The following is a 23,863-nucleotide window of genomic DNA, read 5'->3' as shown; positions in this document are numbered from 1 at the left end:
GCTGTTGTTGTTGAATAGGTTGTCCCTATTTTCATCAGAGAAATGTTGAAGAGCATGGATAAATAACAATGCAGTAAGTGCTGTGCTGGAAGCCACCATCATAGCAATAAATAATTATGAAAGCAGGAACTCAGGGTGTCTTGATGCTGTGAGCCACATTAGTTAAATGGGGCAGCAAGAGACCTTTTTCCGTTCCTTAAGTACCATTGCTGCCTGGGAACATGGATTTGGTCATTTCGGAGGAGGGAACATTCCAGCCCCGGCTGTTTCCGGCGCACAGATCACAGCTTGCTCTCTGCGTGAAGACACACACGTGCCCCCCATCAAAAGGAGAAGGAGCCTGTTCAGTGAGCTGGGAATGAGAATCCTATGGAGCCGGGGACTGCGGACAATTAGCAACCAAAGAATCCCGTCCTTTGAGCAGCCTTGATGGATGATCCCAGGAGTGTTTGCTTTTCTAACGAATCTCTAAATGCAAAGCAAACAGGCCGTCCACATCGGTCAATAATTGCTTTAGAGGAGCCGGCCTGTCAATGGGGCAATAAAAATGAATTTATCTCTTTGTTGGCAGAGCTTGTGGGTGAGCCCAGAGTCTCGCCATGTGCAGTAATGGCTTTATTATCCTGATATCATTAGCGGGGTTCTTCTCAAAGTTCATGCTAATGGGACCACATCTAATGAGCACTTGTGCGGCGTGAGTCAGACTCTGTGTCCTTTATTTAGAGTTGCTGGGGCTACATTGGCTTCTTTAAATATAGACAGCTAGGTGGATGGCATTGATATAATAAAGGATTTAGGTTATTGTTATATGTGTGTGTGTGTGTGTGTGAGAGAGAGAGAGAGAGAGAGAGAGAGAGAGAGAGAGAGAGAGAGAGTCTCATTCGGAGCAAACTAATGTAGAAAGGATGGCAAAATTCAATTATGGTCTGGCATGGTGTGCCCTGATGGAGCCACGACCAGATGGAGCGATCAGCAGAGGTGCCCACATCTGTCCCCAGTCAGGCAATCAGCAATAACATCCATTGCCTTTTCAGTGAGTAGGCGGACGACAAAATCAGCGCCTGCCCACCCTCTGAATATCTGATAGGTATGATCAGCTGGATTCAAAGAGTGCAGACTCTATTTCCATTGACTCTTGCAGTCTCGCCTCTTCCAGCTTAGGTGAGTTGCAGCTCAGAGATAGAGTAATGTAACGTGGACCCAACACAGGAAGAGCTGCTTATCATCATCATCATCATCATCATCATCATCATCATCATCATCATCTACGGCCTCTGTCTCAGTCCAGGAGGCAAGGCGGCTCACACAGATAAAATAGAACAAATTGAAGACATAGAAAAGACCATCATTAAAATACAATCAATCACTATTAAAATAACATTTAAAAGATCCATTTAAAACCTGGATAGCTTGGTTGGTTAGAGCGTGGTGCTGATGATGCCAAGGTTGCAGGTTTGATCCCCGTATGGAACAGCATTGCTGGCCGTTGGACTAGATGATCAACTCTACAATTCTGCCATTCTATTCTGTGTGAAAACACAGGCAATCACAATACATACATCCCAGGGCAAGCCCTTTCCTCAGAAAGAGCCAGTTCCCAAAGGCCTCGGGGGGGGGGGGAGCAGAGGCACAAGAGGAAGTGGAGGTAAGCCCTGAGTTGTGATTGTACCAAGTCAGGGCAGGGGCAGAGGAAAGGGGGTGCAGTGGGGGCTGGCCGCCCCAGGTGTCACCACTGAGGGGGGTGACAAAATGCCAGGCAGCGCTCACTGCGGAGCCTGCAGCACACCCAAGCCACACGTCTCTCCTGGGAGTGACGGGTTGGCTTGGGCACCTGCAGGCTCCATGCTGCCCCAAATGATCCGCCCGCCGCCTCCCCCTCAGCTTCAGGGCGGCTGAGTGGGAGGAGGCAGGCAGACTCCTTGGAGGCCTCGCGGAGCGTCCTGCCCTGGCGCCCGCTTGGCTTGCTCTGCTACTGAGTCAGGGCTCATCCACATTGTCCCACTGCTTCCAACCCGGAGAAAACCACTCTTTAGCACTCAGTTGGAGCAAACGACAATTGAGATTTCATTGGCTTGTCGTTCAATTCGGTGCTAAACAACAGGTTTTCCCTGGGAAAGGAGCAGGGCAAAGGGGAAAAACACATGCTTTTTAAGGATGGCAGAAACAAAGGTGGCTGAGCTTGACCAGGGCAACAAACCCCTAGCAAACTTCTGCTTTTGATTACAGATAGGTAGCCGTGTTGGTCTGCCATGGTCAAAACAAAATAAAAAAATTCCTTCCAGTAGCACCTTAAAGACCAACTGAGTTAGTTCTAGGTATGAGCTTTCGTGTGCATGCACACTTCTTCAGATACCAGGTATCTGAAGAAGTGTGCATGCACACGAAAGCTCATACCTATAACTAACTCAGTTGGTCTTTAAGGTGCTACTGGAAGGAATTTTTTTATTTTGTTCTGCTTTTGAGCCGCATTGGGGACGACTCTGCGATGTGCCCATCTCTGGACTGCCAAGGCCCTGGGGAGCCTGTTCATTCTGCAACACGGAGCCTGTTTCCTTTCAGATGCAGGCAAGCAGGGCCAAGGATTACAGGGTACCTTGGAGCGAGCAGCCTCTCAAATGCCTCTCTCTCTCTCTCTCTCTCTCTCTCTCTCTCTCTCTCTCTCTCTCTCTGTATATATTTGCAGCCCAACACAGACTTAAGCCTCTGTTGGTCTGATAAGCTATTTTCCTGCCAGAGCTGAGGCCACCCACACAGACAGCTGTGCCGGCTGCCTGCTACTCTCCGTATGTTTTAAGAGCATCGCCTTCTGCACCACTTGCTGTAATCACAGCCTCAACCTGGCAGATATGTTTATGTGAGATTTCCTCCCACTTGCAAACACCCGTCGAGCAGAGAAGGCAAATTCCGAGTTCCCTTTGCTGCTAGAGGGGAGAGGAAGTTGGCAGATGATACTCTTGGGAATAGATGATAGATAGATAGATAGATAGATAGATAGATAGATAGATAGATAGATGGATGATAGATAGATGATAGATAGATAGATAGATAGATAGATAGATAGAGAGAGAGAGAGAGAGAGAGAGAGAGATGATAGATAGATAGATGATAGATAGATGATAGATAGATAGATAGATAGATAGATAGATAGATAGATAGATAGATAGATGATAGATAGATGATAGATAGATAGATAGATAGATAGATAGATAGATAGATAGATATAGATAGATAGAGATAGATAGATAGATAGATAGATAGATAGATAGATAGATAGATAGATATAGATAGATATAGATAGATGATAGATGATGGATAGATAGATAGATAGATAGATAGATAGATAGATAGATAGATAGATAGATGATAGATAGATATAGATAGATAGATAGATGATAGATAGATAGATGATAGATAGATATAGATAGATGATAGATTAGATAGATGATAGATAGATTAGATAGATAGATAGATAGATAGATAGATAGATAGATAGATAGATAGATAGATAGATAGATGATAGATAGATAGATGATAGATAGATAGATAGATAGATAGATAGATAGATAGATGATAGATGATAGATGATAGATAGATAGAGATAGATAGATGATAGATCAATAGATCAATCGATAGATGGATGGATAGATGGAAGGTACCCCAGGGGACATCTAGTCCAACCCTCTGTGAGAAGTAACATGTCATCCCCTCCACCAGCAGCAATACAGTATTTCTGTACTTTCTGTTCGCTGAGCAGTCATATTAATTTCTTTGCAATGGTGCACCGGATCATGAAATTGCTGTGAGGTTTATCTCCCCAGGGATAATGTCAAGTGCTCATAATCATAATAACCCCCACCCCCGTGTAATGTTTTTAAAAACCAAGAAGACAGAAATAGTGGCCCCGGAGAACTCATTCCCTGCAGTTACTAAATCTACGTTTCTTGTCGTATCTGGTCCTCAGCATCCTTCTGAGGTTTAACTCGGGAGCGGGTGGGATATGATTAATTCATAAGGTGGTAAATATCACCTCGGGGCCAGACTGAACTTCTCTTCCCTCCCTTGGCTGCAAGCTCCTGGGGTATTATGGGTTGCCACTGGCATGAGAACTGTGCTGGGTAGAAATGTTGACTCCCCGCCCCCGCCTTTTCTCCCTGCCTCTCATCATATTCCTCAGCCGTGATGGTGGCAGTGAAGTGAACATGTCTCAGGGGGTTTCAGTTAATGGGATTCTTCTGAGCTTCTTCTCTTCAAATCTGTTTTTTTGAGTTGAGCAACTGTTGCTCTGTGATGATCCTTTGTTCACAACACTACAACTCGTGGACATGCAATAAAGCTGGAAGTTGGAAGATTAGGGACGGATAAAGGAAAACACTTCCTCACACAGCACAAAGTTGCAATTATTATTTAGGATTATTTATTAAATTTGTGCCCTTCATCACGTGAAAATACAAAATGAGAACACAAAATACATAATAAAGCAAAAACGAAAGCTAAAGAATAAAGATACACCCTTTCCACAAGCTCATACAAAAGGCCATAGAACGTTAATCTCCAATACTTTAGCCACTTCATGAGAAGAGAAGACTCCCTGGAAAAGACCCTGATGTTGGGAAAGATGGAGGGCACAAGGAGAAGGGGACGATGGAAGACGAGATGGTGGGACAGTGTTCTCAAAGTGGCCAACATGAGTTTGACCAAACTGCGGGAGGCAGTGGAAGACAGGAGGGCCTGGCGTGCTCTGGTCCAGGGGGTCACAAAGAGTCAGACACGACTAAACAACAACAACAACAGAACGTTAATCAGCCAAAGGCCTGGTTGAAGAGAAACGTTTTCACCTAGCATCTTAAGATACTTAGTGAAGGCACCAGTGAGTCTCCTTGGGGAAAGCATTCAGCAAACAGGGGGCCACCACAGAAAAGGCCCGTTCTCATGTTGCCACCCTCCAGACCTCCAATGAAGGGGGCACTTGAAGAAGGGCCTCAAATTATTGCAGGGTCCGGGCGGGTTCCTATGGGGAGAGGCGGCCCTTGAGGATAAGCTATGGAATTCAGTGATGGCCACCAACCTGGATGGCTTTAAAAGAGGACTGGACAAATTCATGGAGGAATTCTATGATTCTATGGCTCTAAATCCGCATTATGCTTGGAATTTGGGGAAAGGTGTCCCAGCAGGGAAAGGTGCAAATAGATCAGCTAAGAAGAGAGAAGTGAGTCCTTCTTGGTGTAGCACATGGTTAAACTGTGCTGTGGAACTCCCTGCCACAGCAGACAGTGATGGCCACCAACCTAGATGGTTTTAAAAGGTAAAGGTAAGGGGACCACTGACCATTAGGTCCAGTCGTGGCCGACTCTGGGGTTGCGGCGCTCATCTCTCTTTATTGGCCGAGGGAGCCAGTGTACAGCTTCCGGGTCATGTGGCCAGCAGGACTAAGCCGCTTCTGGCGAACCAGAGCAGCGCACGGAAACACTGTTTACCTTCCCGCCGGAGCGGTACCTATTTATCTACTTGCACTTTGATGTGCTTTCGAACTGCTAGGTTGGCAGGAGCAGGGACCGAGCAACGGGAGCTCAACTCGTTGCGGGGAATCGAACCGCTGACCTTCTGATCAGCAAGTCCTAGGCTCTGTGGTTTAACCCACAGCGCCACCCAGATTGGGCAAATTCATGAAGGAGGAGAGGGCTATCGGTGGCTACTAGGCAGGACAGCTCTGCCCTGTCTCCACAGTCGGAGGCAGCGATGCTTCTGAATCCCAGTTGGTGGAAACCACAGGAAGGGAGAGTTGCTCTTGTGCTTGGATCCTGCTTGTGGGCATCTGGTTGGAAACTGTGAGAAGGTGATGCTGGACTGGATGGAGCCAGCAGGCCTTCTCACTCTCTCTTGAAAAGGACAGATGCGGTTGGAGGATGGATGGCGGCTAACAGATTGAGGTTGAATCCTGACAAGACAGAAGTACTATTTTGGGGGGACAGGAGACTGGCAGGTGTGGAGGATTCCCTGGTCCTGAATGGGGTAACTGTGCCCCTGAAGGACCAGGTGTGCAGACTGGGAGTCATTCTGGACCCGCAGCTGTCCATGGAGGCACAGGTCAATTCTGTATCCAGGGCAGCTGTCTACCAGCTCCATCTGGTATGCTGGTCGAGACCCTCCCTGCCGGCTGTCTGTCTTGCCAGAGTGGTGCATGCTCTGGTTATCTCCCGCTTGGACTACTGCAATGCACTCTATGTGGGGCTACCTTTGAAGGTGACCCGGAAACTACAACTAATCCAGAATGCGGCGACCAGACTGGTGACTGGGAGCGGCTGCCGAGACCACATAACACCGGTCCTGAAAGACCTACATTGGCTCCCAGGACATTTCCGAGCACAATTCAAAGTGTTGGTGCTGACCTTTAAAGCCCTAAACAGCCTCAGCCCAGTATATCTGAAGGAACATCTCCACTCCCATTGTTCTGCCCAGACACTGAGGTCCAGTGCTGAGGGCTTTCTGGTGGTTCCCTCACTGCAAGAAGCCAAGTTACAGGGAACCAGGCAGAGGGCCTTCTCGATAGTGGCACCTGCCCTGTGGAACGCCCTCCCACCAGATATCAGAGAGAACAACAACTACCTGACTTTTAGAAGACATCTGAAGGCAGCCTTGTTTAGGGAAGCTTTTAATGTTTAATAGGTTATTGTATTTTAGTGTTCTGTTGGAAGCTGCCTAGAGTGGCTTGGGAAACCCAGCCAGATGGGTGGGGTATAAATAATAAGTTGTTGTTGTTGTTGTTGTTGTTGTTGTTGTTGTTGTTGTTATTATTATTATTATTATTATTATTATTATTATTATTATTATTATCATATGCATGTGATAAAGAAGTCAGGGCCCTCAAATTCTCCAACCAGTTCTTTGCTTCAAGCTTCTACACTGCTTCACCATGATACGAAATGCATTGCAAAAGATATCCAGGCGGCTAAGGGGATAGAACATGCGGATTCCTCAAGGTTTACTTGTAACTGTGACTTAAGATAAGCAGACCATCAATACCTGGGGTGGCTCAGGCACGAGGTCAGTTGAATGCTCTGCCCACACCTGTGAGCAATCAGAAGGGAAGCACACCAGAAGACTGTGATGTTTATACTGAGTCTGGATATATTCCACACTGCATATGCTCCCTGCCTCAAACCCTAAAAAACTACTGCCTGTCCGTGCGGGAAATACTGGTCTAGATGGACAAACAGTCTGACTCAGTATCTAAGGCAGCTTCCTGTGTCCTTAAGTTCCTGAGAAAGGACTTTACTCCACCCTCGCATACGCCGTGCCTGCTAATATTACGGTTTTATGAAACTGTTACTATCCACGGATTGAGTGAGTCTAGGATGAGATAAGTAGGGCATAAGCCACAAAATGCGTAAGCATTTTAATTAACCAGAACAAACACAGGACTGCTGTTTCGTCTCATTTGCCCACCAGCTGTGGCATCTTCTGTGGCGTCAAACAAGCCTACCTGTCACATCACGTTATCTCCAGAATCCGAGAACGTCGCTCGAGTTTAATGGCATTAATTGCACCCGGATGGAAGCAAACACAGCTCCGCTGTCATCTATCCTTCCTCCTATTGCGGGGGGGGGGGCAGCTACTTGTCATGCTATTGCCCCCTCCCCCGGCTGGACAGGTCCTTTATTTAATTACCCACATGCTGACCCATCAGCTGTGGCTTCTGTAGCGCCCGTGTTTCCATGTTTAAGACGACAGCATCAAGCAGGAACATAATATGCTCATCCATTGAGGCATCACAACCTCCAGCATGAGGTTCAGTCCAGGCTGGTTGTCGTCTAGCTTCCAAAAGCAGCATGAAGCCTGGATTTGCAACGTCGCTCAGTTAAAGGGATTGCGCTTTGGAACAGTTTGTGCCGTTGCCAACTTGCATCGAGGCATATGAATTACCTTGTCAGATGGGACCGGTGGCCCATCTGGTCTGTGTGCCTGCCTGTGCGTCAATTGTGTTTATATTGCACCTTTTTCTCCAAGCAGCTCAAGGTGATCTCTCCCCTTCCTCGTTTAGTTCCCACAACAATCCTGTGAGGTAGATTAGGCTGAGAGGCAATGAGTGGCCCAAGGTCACCCAGAGAGCTTCATGGACATGGCAGGATTTGAACCCTGGTCACCCAGACCCTACTCCAACACTCTAATCACTATAGCACATTCTTTTTTTAAAAAAATAAATAAATATTTATTCAATTTTCTTTTTCATTCATTACATACATCTCAAAGCCATATTCCTTCATCCCTCCCTCCCCTCCTGGGCTTCCCCCAACTTCCACTTCTGGTTTGTTTCTCCTTTCACCCACCTTAAAGGTAAAAGTAAAGGTAAAGGGACCCCTGACCATTAGGTCCAGTCATGTCCGACTCTGGGGTTGAGGCGCTCATCTCATTTTATTGGCCGAGGGAGCCGGCGTACAGCTTCCGGGTCACGTGGCCAGCATGACTAAACCGCTTCTGGCGAACCAGAGCAGCGCACGGAAACACTGTTTACCTTCCCACTGGAGCGGTACCTATTTATCTACTTGCACTTTCGAACTGCTAGGTTGGCAGGAACAGGGACCGAGCAACGGGAGCTCACCCCGTCGAACCGCCAACCTTCTGATCAGCAAGCCCTAGGCTCTGTGGTTTACACCACAGCGCCACCCACGTCCCTTTCACCCACCTTGCTACCTCCTAAAAGAAGAAATACTAATAGTATACTTATACAATAATATCTAACCTAAAAACATAAAAATGAAAATAAGTACACCATATTATTTCCCTATCTTCTACACATTTTCTGGTACTAATGATGTGAAAGTTTCAATCACATCAGCACATTCAATCTCCTCTCCTAAGAATGTGGGGAGATCTTGTTGGATCAGGCCAATGGCCCATCTAGCTCAGTATCCTGTTCTCACAGTGGCCAACCAGATGCCCCGGTAGGAAGCAGGTAGCAGGGGCATAGGAAGGGGGGCAGTGGGTGCACTCGCTGAGGGGGGTGGCATTCGGCACACCGCCTGCCCGCGACTCCCAAGCCTACCCCGAGTCGTCGGGGTAAGGGGGGAGCTGCACCGCTTTGCCAGCGGCATTCCCCCCCCCCCGTCCCCCTTCGTTTTGACAGCTTGGGGAAGGCTTGGGAGTTCCGGGTGGGTGGCGTGCTGAGTGCCCACTATGGGTAGCTTGCTCCACCCCTGTGGGCAGCTCACTCCGTCCCTGGCTGCAGGGCACGCACGCTGCTCCAGGCACCTGAGTGGCTATCATGCGCCAGGGAGGGCACCCTCCATGCCACACACACACCCCTTGGGAGTGCGCCCGCCCTGGACAGGGTGGGCATATGCTCCGCCGTTGGCTGGTAGGAAAACCTGAGTACATCAGCAACACTCCTCAACTGGTATTCAGTGGAAGAAGGTACTGGCCGCCTGAGAAACAGTTTCTATCCAAATGTGATGTTGGTTTTAAACGCAGTGTAAGGTAGTCTCTAGGGACACGGGTGGCGCTGTGGGTTAAACCACAGAGCCTAGGACTTGCCAATCAGAAGGTCGGCGGTTTGAATCCCCATAATGACGGGGTGACTTCCCGTTGCTCGGTCCCTGCTCCTGCCCACCTAGCAGTTCGAAAGCACGTCAAAGTGCAAGTAGATAAATAGGTACCGCTCTGGTGGGAAGGTAAACGGCGTTTCCGTGCGCTGCTCTGGTTCGCCAGGAGCGGCTTAGTCATGCTGGCCACATGACCCAGAAGCTGTACTCCCGCTCCCTCGGCCAATAAAGCAAGATGAGCTCTGCAACCCCAGAGTCATCCGCGACTGGACCTAATGGTTTACTGGACCTTTACCTTTAAGGTAGTCTCTATGGGAGTATGTTGTATTTAATTATGGGGTATCAGAGTTTTTAGGGGGCTAACCAGGCTGGGATAGCTGGGATAGCAGGCTTGTTGGTTTTTGAATGTCTGATGTAGATTTTTTCTATTTTGTTCTTCTGTGTGGGACAATGACAATAAAGATTCTCCTATCCTATCCTATCCTGACTCTGCAATGGAGGTAGAACATAGCCAGTTTCCACACTGGACAAACAGAAGAGAACATCAGATTGAAAAGCAAGCCCTGTCGTTGCAACAGTTCACAAGTCTGTTGAACATGTTGTTGTTGTTGTTTAGTCGTTTAGTCATGTCCGACTCTTCGTGACCCCATGGACCAGAGAACGCCAGGCACTCCTGTCCTCCACTGCCTCCCGCAGTTTGGTCAAACTCATGCTGGTAACCTCGAAAACACTATCCAATCATCTCGTCCTCTGTTGTCCCCTTCTCCTTGTGCCCTCCATCTTTCCCAACATCAGGGTCTTCTCCAGGGAGTCTTCTCTTCTCATGAGGTGGCCAAAGTACTGGAGCCTCAGCTTCAGGATCTGTCCTTCCAGTGAGCACTCAGGGCTGATTTCCTTCAGAATGGAGAGGTTTGATCTTCTTGCAGTCCATGGGACTCTCAAGAGTCTCCTCCAGCACCAGAATTCAAAAGCATCAATTCTTCGGCGATCAGCCTTCTTTATGGTCCAGCTCTCACTTCCATGTTGAACATAGGGAGCTGCTTTCTACTGAGTCAGGCCATCGGGTCAAGTGACTCCCCAGGGTTCCAGGCATGGGATGTTCTCAGTCCAACCTTAGATGCCAGGAATTAAAATTGGGACCTGCTGCATGCAACTGAGCCACAGCCCTGCCCAAATCTAGATGTCCATCTAGTCCAAAATCCATCCTTGGTAGTAAAGATGCACCTGAGAAGCGCACCAGAAGCACATGAAGAGAACAGCTAGGGCTAGCCTGGAAAGCCCCACCCATTTCACCCTCCTTATATATATATATATATATATAAATTTTCCAACACAATTATACAGTTTTATCCATGTTTTAACAAATTATTCTTTTTTGACTTCCTTCAGCTTCTCTGGTAATTATCCGTAATTACTCTTCAATGCGCATTCCCTTCATTGTATTGCCATTTGTCTTCCCTCCCCTTTCTATTTCTTTTTAACAATACATCTTAAACTTTTACAGTGCTTCTTGAAACCCCACTAGCGTTGTTTGCACATCACATACATTTTCCAGATAATCTACAAACTTATATTTTAACATCTTTTTCAATTCATTATATATTGCTTCCCAGAAACTCTTCACTTTCTTACATTCCCACCACATATGATAAAACGTTCCCTCTTTTTCTTTACATTTCCAACACTTATTACATGTTTTATACATTTTTGCAAGTTTTACCGGTATAATATACCATCTATAAAACATTTTCATAACGTTTTCCTTCAACACCATGCATGCAGTAAATTTTAAATTTTCTTTCCACAATTTTTCCCAATCTTCAAATTGAATATTATATCCAAACTCTTTGGCCCATTGTATCATTACAGATTTAACCTCTTCATCTTTCGTGTACCATTCCAACAATATCTCATACATTTTTGACAAAATTTTATATTCATTATTTATTATATCTGTTTGGAACTTAGAATCTTTTTCTGCATAACCACTTTCCTTTATATATTTCCTTCTCACTATATAGAAGGGTCTGGTGACTTCTGTTTCAGTGTATCTGAAGAAGTGTGCATGCACACGAAAGCTCATACCTAGAACTAACTTAGTTGGTCTTTAGGGTGCTACTGGAAGGAATTTTTTGTTTTCACTTTCCTTTATATCTTTTTTAAACATTTCGTTTACCTGGAAATAATGCAACCAATCATACACGTGATCTTTAACTTGTTCATATGGTTTTAATTTCCATTTTACTCCTTCTTCAGTTACCATTTCCCCATACGTAGCCCATTTACCTCTCATATTAATTTTCTTTACACACATAACCTCCAACGGGGATAGCCAATGTGGAACTCTTGGTTCCAAAAGACTTTTATACCTGTCCCATACTTCTATTAGCGAATTCCTGAAAATGTGGTTCCCGAAGCCTCTATGAACTTTCTTCTTATCACACCATAGGTAAGCGTGCCAACCAAATCTGTTATCAAAACCTTCAAGGTCTAGTAATTCCATATTTTCTAATTTAATCCAATCCTTTAGCCAACATAGACATGCTGCTTCGTAATACAATTTCATATCTGGCAGGGCGAAGCCTCCTCTTTCTTTCACATCTGTTAATAGTTTAAATTTTATTCTTGGCTTCTTACCCTGCCAAATATACCTTGAAATCACTCTTTGCCAGTCCTTAAAAATCCCTATCCCCTTAATAATGGGAATAGTCTGAAATAAAAATAACATCTTTGGAAGCACGCTCATCTTTATCGTGGAGATTCTGCCCCAGAAAGACAGTTTCATTCTGCCCCACACCTCCAGGTCATTCCTTATTCCCTTCCAAACCTGTACATAATTATTCTGGAACAGGTCAATATTTTTAGGAGTTAACCAAATTCCCAAGTATTTTACTTTTTTCACCACCTCTATCTCTGTCTGTCATTGCATTATTTCTATCATATTATGCTCCTTATTTTTAACCATTATTTTAGTCTTTTTCTTATTCAATCTAAACCCGGCCACATTTCCAAATTGTTCAATCTCCGTCAATACTTCTTTAACACTTTCCATTGGTTCTTCCATCGTTATAACCAGATCATCGGCAAAGGCTTTAACTTTGTATTCATTCTGACCTACTGTCACCCCTTTAATTGATCTATTTTGTCTAATCACATTTAAAAAGACCTCTAGGACCGTTATAAATAACAATGGCGAGAGCGGACAACCCTGTCTTGTTCCTTTAGATATTTTTATATCTTCCGTAACTACATTATTAACTATCAGTTTAGCTCTCTGCTCTGTATATATTGCCTTGATTCCATTGAAAAACCCTTTCCCCACTTCCATATATTCCAAATTTTTCAGCATAAAGTCCCATACTACATTATCATTATTTCACCTTCCTAGTTGGAGATGGGGAGATATTTTGGGCCAGTTTTCCTGCCCAAGTTTGGCCCTTCTGCTCCCCAGAATTTGCTGAGACAGCGTCATCACCCTGGTTTGAAGGGCGAAAGTTCTCTATGGAGAGATTTCTGATCAACTCCAGCCTCTGCCCTTCTTTCTTGTATATGCTCAGAATATTTTATTATTATTTTTAATAAGCATTATTTCATTTTGCTCCCTCTGGACTTGGAGGCTCCGTAGTTAGCATATATTAGTTTGTTAGCTTGGCAATTGCATTTAATTTTACTTTGGCTTGGAGCCTAACTCAGTTTCCAAATGCAATCTGCTGAAGGACATAGGGAGAATTGACAAGCTCCACCATGACAGATTTCATTCAGTACAGTTGACCCAAACATGGGATCTGATGCTAAATCTGGTATGACTTAGGCCTGTTCAGCTCCCCACTTACACAGCCCAAGAGGGATGACGTCTGCATTTCTATATCCTCTTTTCCCCCGGAAAAAATGGATAGGAAGAAACCCCTGGACGTTTCCTTGTAGGGCGAGCAAGAAGCTTAAACCTTAAGCCTGCTTTGTTTTTTGGAGACTTTTATCCAGTTAAGCATGTTTAGGTAAATCCAGGATGAAAACAGCATACCGTTTCTCCAAGCTTCAAGGATCTTCTTCATGGTGTCTGGGTTAAGAGCCTTATGGCGGATTAGAGCCCCGTAGGATGAAGCTTCCTCTCTGTGTTATTATTGAAGACTTGAAACAGGAGGAGAGGGCAGGAATCGGGGGGGGGGAGAGAGAGAGACAGAGAATGAAGCTAAAAATCAAGAGAGGGGAGGGAGAAATTGTGCAGCAATGGAGGGAGGGAGAAGAATTGATGAGCAAAGAGGTGAAGAATACTTAGAGCCATGGTAGAGTTGGCAGGTAAGCCCAACCGTCATTTAGTCCAACCCCCCTGCAATGCAGGAGTCATGGTGAATAGGTCTTCTTATAGGGAAAGGATAGCAAAAATAAGGGATAATAGTATGGAACCATTTAAGCTCACTCTAGTGAGATCCATGGCTGAGTCAGTGGGGGTTAAATGAAACATGGATCTCCTCAGTCCTAGTCCGGCACTGTCAACATGACACTTAGGGATTCTAGAACCAACACCTCCTCTTCCATCTTTCCCCTCCATCTCCATCCCTCCATCCCAGTTGCCTTGCCTGGGAGGCTGGTTTTTGACATCTCCCCTTTGTTTGCTGCGAGTTTGTGCAGATTTGGTAATACCGTTGTATTCTTGGTCGGCGTTTCCAGTCAAAATCACCAATGCATGATTGCCAGACAGGCAAATGAGGGGCTGCACATCATAGAGCTCCTGAATCAATATAGAAGGGGCTTTGGTGGTGATTTCTAACAAAGGAGATAATCTTATGTACTTCTGATCTGTCTGAGCTCTCTCTCTCTCTCTTCTTTCAAGCTAGTAATGTGAGCAGACATAGATGCATGGGCTTCACACAGAGCCCAGACTCTAATTTTCTGATTTTCTAATTTGTAACTAAGAAGTATTTTTACCTGCATACCACATTGAGGTATTTGCTGCCTGCATTGAAATGTAAGTAAACCTTTTTTGCTTATCTTACTAAAACGTGTGGTTCATTCTTAGGAACGTGGACAAAGAAGGGAAGGTCGTTGTTGTTTAGTCGTTTAGTCGCGTCCGACTCTTCGTGACCCCCTGGACCAGAGCACGCCAGGCCCTCCTGTCTTCCACTGCCTCCCGCAGTTTGGTCAAACTCCTGCTGGTGGCTTCCAGAACACTGTCCCACCATCTCGTCCTCTGTCGTCCCCTTCTCCTTGTGCCCTCCATCTTTCCCAGCATCAGGGTCTTTTCCAGGGAGTCTTCTCTTCTCATGAGGAGGCCAAAGTCTTGGAGCCTCAGCTTCAGGATCTGCCCTTCCAGTGAGCACTCAGGGCTGATTTCCTTCAGAATGGATAGGTTTGATCTTCTTGCAGTCCATGGGACTCTCAAGAGTCTCCTCCAGCACCATAATTCAGGGAAGGTTAGCAGACCGCAAATAAACAAGGATAAAAAGGTGTAATTTCCTCATCCCTAGCTTCCTTCAAGCTGCAAAAGTGTGCAAGTGTTTTTACTCTGCTAAAAGGGCTTCACAGCCTGTTTGCTCTCATATTTCTCCAACACATGTGGGACAGGAGGTTTGCATTTTAATTTACGGATTTAACCCTGGATCCATCTCCATCAGGCAGTAGTAGATGAAAGGTTGAGAACTATTGAGTTAATATAAGCAATTGTTTTCATAGGTAGAAGTGTGCATATTTTACTGTGCGATCGAGAAAAAATTCCTCTAGGCAAATTAACAGAGGCAGGCGGATGACTTCTCTTCATCTGTTATCTGCCCCTCCAGGATTCCAGCTGTCTCGTTGCCAAGCCGAATTCACACACTGTTTCAGGTGGGAGCCATCCTTCACAACAACTTCGCGCAGAGAAACAGTTGTCACGGCATATGTCTGGTGGCGCACAGGCCGGCAAAGATACCTACCAGATGCTTGGAAGCAAATTGTTTTTAGTGGTTGAGAGAACAGCTTCTTACCTCCCAGAATTCAGTACCAGAGGGACTGTCTACATTGCAAAACACAGAGAAGCAATGGCTGTTGAATCAGTTTAAATCTGCGATGTGAATATCCCCAAAGTGGAGACATGAAACTGTTGGTTTCTGTTTCCTTCACTGTGCAGCGAAATGCTTGTCATGGGACATTGTTTTGCATTCCACAGTCAGAGTACTGTTGGGTTCCCACGGGAATGGGAGACTGGATGTGACGTTCACTGGTTTCCTGTTTTTCATTGTTCTCTCGGTGTTCTTTGTTTCCGAGAGGAGTTGCTTCTCTGCTCTCACAGAGGCAAGATGCATGTTTGTATTCTCTCAGCATAGAAGTGTAAATAAAGTTAAGAATGTGGCACATACTGCTTATCTTCCGCTGTGTGTGACGACGCTCTGTTTGGGCTCCAGAGAAGACGAGCCTATATCAGCTTCAGCTTCAGATGGGCCGAAGCTGGTCAAAATCTCACAGAAACTGCCCTAAAATTTTGGATTATGTTTGGTTGTTATGAAAAGGTTGGTTAGAGGTTCCTCTGACCACAAAGGTCAAATATTTAGCCCAGGAACCCAGGAATGTGGTGGAATGGTTAGAGTGTGGGATTAGGACTCGTGAGACTTGGGTTCAAATCCCTACTCAGCATGAAGATTACTGGATGTGGCCTTGGGTTCCAGTCACTGCCTCTCAGCCTAACCTACCTCACAGGGCTGTTGTAAGGATTAAATGTGGAAGGGGAGAATTAGGTGGGATAGAAATGAAGTAGATAAACAAATAGAGGAAATGTAAAAATGGAACCGAGGAGAGAGCCTAACCAGAAGGCTGCATTGCTCAGAATGCTGGGGAGATGTTTTGTAAAGTGAAAGAAAGGACACCCACAAATCCCTGGGGTTTGGGGGGGGGTGGAATTCAATTCAGTTTGCATTGAAAAGCAACTCTACCTAATCTGCAGTTTCCAAAGCAATATGCAAACCAAAACACAGCCACCCTTCAAAATTCACTCCAAATTTTTGCAATGCAATCCTCCAGCTAGGCAGTGCTTGCAAAAATCCATATGCTAAGATAAAGTATATATTAAAAAGCATTATGTTAGTGAAAATAACAGGCGATAATGCATTCTATTAGGGAAATATAATGCATAAACATGTGGGGAAATGAGCTTTCAATGGGAATACTGTGCATCAACTGAACAATAATTGCTCTTCTCTCTAGACTATTGTACAGCTGGCTCTCTAAAGGCAACCAGGCAGCGCTCAACTACATTCACTCCCAGTACGTTTCCGAGCATGATTCAAAGTGTTGGCGCTGACCTTTAAAAACTTAAATGGCCTCTGCCCTGTATACCTGAAGGAGCATCTCTGCCCCCATCATCCAAACACTGAGGTCCATCACTGGACTTCTGATCCAGCTCAAAAGAAGAACCATTTTAGTCTCTGAAGAAAGAAAGAAAGAAAGAAAGAAAGAAAGAAAGAAAGAAAGAAAGAAAGAAAGAAAGAAAGAAAGAAAGAAAGGATGTTCTCTCATATGGAAGTGATGGAAGTGATGGCAAAGTGGCTGTCTCTGGCCACAGATCTCAAGGACTTTTTCATGCTTCTGGCATAATGTTCGCACTTCAGATAAAGTGCAGGAAGTTACATTTTCCTCGTTACAAGGTGTTGCAGCGGAGCCATTAAGGTGGACCGAGCAGCTGTCAATTTAAGGCAGGAGTGTTCTCGAGCGATGGAGCGAGCCAGCACCAATTCAAAAGCTTTCTCCCTGCTCTCACTTCATTTTCATGATTCCAGCCTTAACTCTGCCGCGAAAGATCTCATTAGAATGGAGACCGTTAGATGGGAACTCCTACGCTCATAAAACACATTTTGCAAAATTCGGGGTGGCGGGGTGAGTCGTATATTTTATTACATCTATACATATATTCATTAAGCTTTATTGTTGATACCATATATCTGTATTGTGCATTACTGCTTCTACTAAAGCAGAGTTTCTCAAAGAATGGATCGGAAAACAACAGCGAGACTCAGGCCACAGTTGAATAGGCATCAATCCCGCAGCCACTGGTCTGCTTCGTACCTGTGTCCTGTAGCCTTATGGTTGGCCCAATTCCAGCACCACCAATTCATCAAATTATAGAGTTGGACTTGGGATGAACCCCCATCTAGTCCCACCTCCTGCTTGCATGCTGAGTAAAAGTGGCTGGGAGATAAATATGTCATTGGGAGAGGGAGCAGCGGAAGAGGAAAGGAAGGTCTCCTTCAAAGAGAAGAGGGACAAAGGAAGTGTAGGAAGGGAATCATTCCAGTCTTTACCAAAGTATTTATAATCCACACTTTCATGAATGCATATATAACAAGGTGGTAACAGAATCAGAAAGTGAGATAAAAGATTATTACGGAGATGATTGATTGACTGAATTTATATACCGTCCTATACCCAGAGGTCTCTGGGTGGTTCACAGAAAAGATCACAATATATAAAATCAAAATAAGAAAAATAACCCAATAATACCCCCCCAAAAAAGATTTTAAAAGGATGTCCATCAGGCCAACCAAAGGCCGGTTAAAAAGGAACGTTTTTTGCCTGGCGCCTCAAGGTGTATAATGAAGGCGCCAGGCAAACTTCCCTGAGGAGAGCATTCCATTAGATTGGGAGCATTAGAACATAAGCAGAGGCCAATGGCCCGTCTAGTCCAGCATTCTGCTCCCACAATTGCCAACCAGATCCATATTGGTGGCCGCCCCTGCCTCCTGTGGCAGCAGGTTCCATCATTTGCACTGTATGAATCAATGCTTTAATTGCAACTTATGGTTTCCACTCACATCCTGCAGGCCCAAAGCCTCCTTTATTCATCCCATTAATGGCTTCTTTGCAGGAGACCTATAGCGGCGAAAGAAAGGAGATTATGCTTGGGGCAACACATGCAATGGGATGGGAGAGAAACACACACGTACACACGCTGGAAACAGATTCAGCTGTGTGAGAAAGGCAAGATGTATATAATAACCCCCAGCAGCCCTTTGACAGAGGCTCTGGCATTGCGAAGCCCCATGGGGGAAGGACAAAGGGAGCGAGAGGAGGCAGCAAGTGACAGAGGTTGTTTGCCTGCAGTGCCTGGAAGAAATTATCCCTTTATCCAAAGACTAGTAATTCCCAAATCGTGTGCTGGAGCATAGCTAACACACCATGCGAGCACTGCTAGTGTGTTTCAACACTTGTTGTGGACATCCGTCTGTCGAGAGAGACAATGGAGTGTACCTCCAGGGGTGAAGTCAAACTGCTATGTGTCAGATGCAGGTGCTGGTTGCTCGTGAGTAATCAGGCAGGACTCCGACCTGACTTTATTGTGCAGGTTTTATTGTGCAAACTATTTACCGTGCAGATCTACAAAGTTCATGTCTGACTTAGTCACTTGCAGAATCCGGGAGTGGCCCCTTCTGGCTTCTCCCCCAACATAAGAAATTCGGCACCCCAAGCCTCCTCCTCCCCTCCTTGCGTTTCACCCCTCTGCGCAAGCTGGGCGACGGAAGTGGCTGTCAGTATATGGAAACATCACCGCTGCAGACAGCCAGATTTTTGACACCACATGATGCGCTTATCGGTGGGAAAGAAGATTTTCCCAGGATGTTAACAGGCTGGATAAGTCTTTGTGAAGAGTGTAGCTTGAAACCTTCTGTGTGCGCATGTTCAGGAAGTTTGTCAGACTTGCCGGAAGAACTGAACTGAAAGGACGTGTTTTTCTCTAGTGCTGTAATGTCAGAAATAAACATCATGTAAATAGATTTCTGACTTATTTTCTTTCCCCTGCGGAAGCAGGAGGGAGGGGTTGTGCATTTTACCCACTCTTGGGAAAATGTCGCCTATCAAAATCTCCCTGGTCTGTCTGGATATCAGCCAGAGGAGGTTACCGGTAAGCAAGCTCCGAGGACAGTGAGAGGGGCCAGCCTCTATGGAGGGGGCTTGCAAACCAACAGTGGCGTGCATCCCTCCTGGCCAGCCCGGCGAGGTTTGGATTTGGATTTGATATCCCGCCTTTCACTCCCTTTAAGGAGTCTCAAAGCGGCTAACATTCTCCTTTCCCTTCCTCCCCCACAACAAACACTCTGTGAGGTGAGTGGGGCTGAGAGACTTCAGAGAAGTGTGACTGGCCCAAGGTCACCCAGCAGCTGCATGTGGAGGAGCGGAGATGCGAACCCGGTTCCCCAGATTACGAGACTACCGCTCTTAACCACAGGTGAGGCGCTGGGGCTCTCAGCAGCATCCTCAAGCCCTTTCCTCGCTTGGCTGGCCCCTTCCCTCTCTTCTCCACTGGAGGTGTGGCTTTTCCCATCGCTGGAAGAAGAGGAACTGCTCCTCAGGAGTTTTGGAGGCGCTCTGTATCCCAACAGCTCCCCTGCCTCCCTCCCCTGTTCCGATGGCAGTCCTCTGACACTATGTTTGCAGCACTGACGTGACCTCCACAGGGCACAAGCCTGGGCAGTATGTATGGAGGTCCTGGGCTGTCCAGACGACAACAACACACACAAACACCCGGCCTCATTGATGTGTCCAAAGGAAAGCAGAGCAAGATGTTTGGCACCAGCACATACAAAGCACCATCCAACAGACTTAGGGACTCCACTCCGATTTGTGTATGGTTTGTGGGATGTGACATGAGCAGTAAAATACAACATTTTCCTGTTTGCCTAGAGTGGACATGCAGGGGGATGTTGGTCCAGCCAGTAGAACTTCCTGTTACAACTGGTCTGGAGCAACCTTCACTTTGCATGTGACCAGGTAGGTGGGCATGACCCTTCCAGACCCCACAAAAGGTCCAGTCATGCAGCCATCTCTCTTTTTTTGATGCTTTCTTTCTTTTGATGCCTTTTCTTCTCTTGGACTGCACTGCTGAGCATGTGGGATGAGTTTGCATATGGGATGAACTCAAACCCTCTTCTGTAACTCTAAGCTAAAGCCTACCTTCAGGGATCCAACTGTGAACTGAATGTGAGTAAACTTCTCAATGTTAGTTATGAACAAGACTGTTGTATCTTTATTGTTTAGGAGGGACTCAAAGGGGTCTTACCAGGAATAATAGAACTTAAGAGATTCTAACGAATCTGCAACCAGCTTCCTGCTGTGTAAAAGGGGGGATTTACTCTGCTGTAGCTACAAACATTAGTTTGACCAAACTGCGGGAGGCAGTGAAAGATGGGAGTGCCTGGCGTGCTCTGGTCCAGGGGGTCACGAAGAGTTACACATGACTAAATGACTAAACAACAACAACTCTGCTGTATGAATAAACTCACTAGCGTGGGTTAGGAAGGATAATATTTAATCAATATATCTTCTCCTGCTACCCACAACATTCCCACATAATTTACTCCTTAGCTTTTCCTTGTCCTGAAGATATCCCTCAAGGCAGCAGAGGTTTAGGACCAGAGTTTCCTTCTCCCAAATGAGTGCCCTTTCCAGATTGACAAGCTCAATCTGTCCCTCACTTCCTGCTACAGCATGGGCAGAAACGGCCTTCTTGACTGTTAGTCCCACTCTTGGTCTTGTCTGCTCAATCTGCCAGAGCCTGTCTTCCTGTGCAGAGAAAGTCCCTAACTCGCCAAAGGTTTGAGACCCATCGACTACCCTCACCTGGCATGCCAACAGCTTCTAGGAGAAACAGGTGAGAGCTGAGCACAGGCTGGAGAAGAAAGGTGGTCAAATTACCCCAAAAGGAGCATGACATGTCCCCCAGCAGAGGTACGAACCCTCCCCTAACACCCCACACACCCTGTTTCAACAGATGGACCCATTTTAAGGCACCTTTGAGCCCCAGAGGTGGGTTCTGAAGGGGTGGGTGCTCCATTGCCTCTCTGTGTGAGTCAGCGTCCTGGTCCAACTTCCTTCCCATCAGCTTCTTCTGGGAAGTAGCTAATTCTGCTGAATTACTTCCCTCGAACTCAGTTTAGTGGGAGGGGAGAATGTTGTTGTTTAGTCGTGTCCGACTCTCCGTGACCCCATGGGCCAGAGCACGCCAGGCACCCCTGTCCTCCACCGCCTCCCGCAGCTTGGTCAAACTCATGTTTGTAGCTTCGAGAACACTGTCCAACCATCTTGTCCTCCGTCGTCCCCTTCTCCTTGTGCCCTCCATCTTTCCCAACATCAGGGTCTTTTCCAGGGAGTCTTCTCTTCTCATGAGGTGGCCAAAGTCTTGGAGCCTCAGCTTCAGGATCTGTCCTTCCAGTGAGCACTCAGGGCTGATTTCCTTCAGAATGGAGAGGTTTGATCTTCTTGCAGTCCATGGAACTCTCAAGAGTCTCCTCCAGCACCATAATTCAAAAGCGTCAATTCTTCGGCGATCAGCCTTCTTGATGGTCCAGCTCTCACTTCCATACATCACTACTGGGAAAACCATAGCTTGAACTATACGGACCTTTGTTGGCAAGGTGATGTCTCTGCTTTTTAAGATGCTGTCTAGGTTTGTCATTGCTGGGAGGGGAGACTAAGGGGTTCCAAAGGGAACCAGGTTAAGGAATATTCCTTTGTAGGAGCGCATGCCCATTTATAGTCTGAAACTATGAGCTCTTTCATATGGGCAAATTCAAGTTGTACAATTATTATTGAATGGAATGTCTTGTGCAAGAAACCTGATTCACCCCCAAAAGTGGACTTTCTGCAATAAGGAAATTGAAAGGAAAATGCGCTGGAGAATGGGCCCTGGTGGTGGCCTAAGGAGTAAGACCCCTGACTCCTGTGAAAACAGTATAAGAAACTAGCTGGGAACCTGCTTCAGTGTCAAATGTAGAGAAAGGGAAAATAAACAGACTGAGTTTTTGTATCAGTCGGGGGGAAGATGCAAAAAAATGGGCAATGTGATGAAACGTCAGAAAGAGTGTTCAAGCTGCGAAAATGAATAGCTTTATTAAACTTCAGTATCATTTATAATTTATCTTCTTGTTTTCTTTCAATATAGTAATAGGATGTTCATATGAGAGACATATATTGTGCTTCTCCCTGGTTTTCTTTGTGTTTCTAATCAATGTATTCAGACGTATTGTGACATTCTGTTCTGGAGGGTGGAAATGTGTTTAAAATTATTTTTTTAAAAAAATTAAAACAGTATAACAAGGGGGACTGCCTGATGTTAACAGCAAGAGTAGCAGTAAAATGGAGTTGCAATAGGCAGCAAGAAGCTGTATGTGCTTCTCCTATGGCACCCCCAAGGCAGGATGGTTCTGCCATTAAGACATAAAAGTGAGTCATCCTGTTCAATGGAAGGAATCCCAGCCTATCAGGGTTCATGGAGTGTGTCAGAGATTAAACGACACACGTTCTGTTTTCCATGACTATTTCCAACTGGCAATTCATAGCGAAGGCATACGGTGCTGCCTTAACCACATGACCATATGACAGCTGTCTTCGAAGATCTGAAGGACCCAAACCAATGGATTCAAATGACAAGGAAGTCCATTCATGTGGGAATGTTCAGGGTGGCAGGAGAGGATATATTGTTTATTAATATCCTTCGTAACTTGCGCTAGCACCTTCCTTTACTTAGCAGAGTTTACATTCCCCTTTTACATGCACAGCAGACAGCTGGTTGCAGGCTCGTGTGAGCCTCTCACTATTATACAATTCAGTCTGTGTCAGATTGAATTGTACGTTCCTGGTAAGTTCCCTTGAATCCCTCTTAAAAGAATAAAGACGCCACAATCTTATTCAAAATCAATAAAAGAAGTTTACTTACATCAGTTCACAGTTGGATTCCTGAAGGCAGACTCAGTTACAAATACAGTGGTGCCTCGCAAGACGAAATTAATCCGTTCCGTGAGGCTCTTCGTCTAGCAGTTTTTTCATCTAGCAGTTTTTTCGTCTTGCGAAGCAAGCCCATTGACGGCTTAGCGGATTAGCGCTATTAGCGGCTTTTAGCGGCTTTTAGCAGCTTATCGGCTTAGCGGATAAGCAGGTAAGCGGCTTAGCGGCTTAGAAAAAGGGGGGGAGGGAAAAAAACCGCAGGAACTCGCAAGACATTTTCGTCTTGCGAAGCAAGCCCATAGGAAATTCGTTTTGCGAAGCGCCTCCAAAACGGAAAAACCTTTCGTCTAGCGGGTTTTCCGTCTTGCGAGGCATTCGTCTTGCGGGGCACCACTGTAGGTACATGTGGATCTACTCCATAGGGAGGAATAATCCCTGTGCTTCTGCTAGCTGAGAGCTAGCAGAGCTGTCCTAGCTAGAAGCTGGTCAAATGAATGAAGGAAGTCAAAAGGAGAGAGGTGTGCTGTGTGACTCATCCTTTTGTTACCTGGACAGGTTAGGTCGTGCCCACCTTCTATCACATGCAAAGGATGGATGCCCAGCCAGGAGGAAGAGGAAGTTTTCGACTGGATGGTCCAAACACC

At 45.9% G+C, this 23,863-nt stretch overlaps 1 long non-coding RNA gene across 1 annotated transcript; it reads right to left on the bottom strand.

Moving 5' to 3' along the window:
• Positions 1-22,359: 22,359 nt before the first annotated feature.
• On the bottom strand, positions 22,360-23,256 carry LOC309343334. The gene is made up of 2 exons (XR_014157250.1): positions 23,212-23,256; positions 22,360-22,533 (listed from the first exon to the last, which is right to left on the bottom strand). It is a non-coding gene; the product is annotated as an uncharacterized lncRNA (long non-coding RNA).
• Between the last annotated feature and the right edge of the window lie 607 nt (positions 23,257-23,863).

The sequence above is a fragment of the Podarcis erhardii genome, assembly GCF_964252035.2.
Source record: "Podarcis erhardii genome assembly, chromosome: 5".
In the NCBI taxonomy this organism is placed as follows: domain Eukaryota; kingdom Metazoa; phylum Chordata; class Lepidosauria; order Squamata; family Lacertidae; genus Podarcis; species Podarcis erhardii.
Note: the sequence above shows the minus strand (reverse complement) of the source record. Positions and strands in the feature narration are given on the sequence as shown.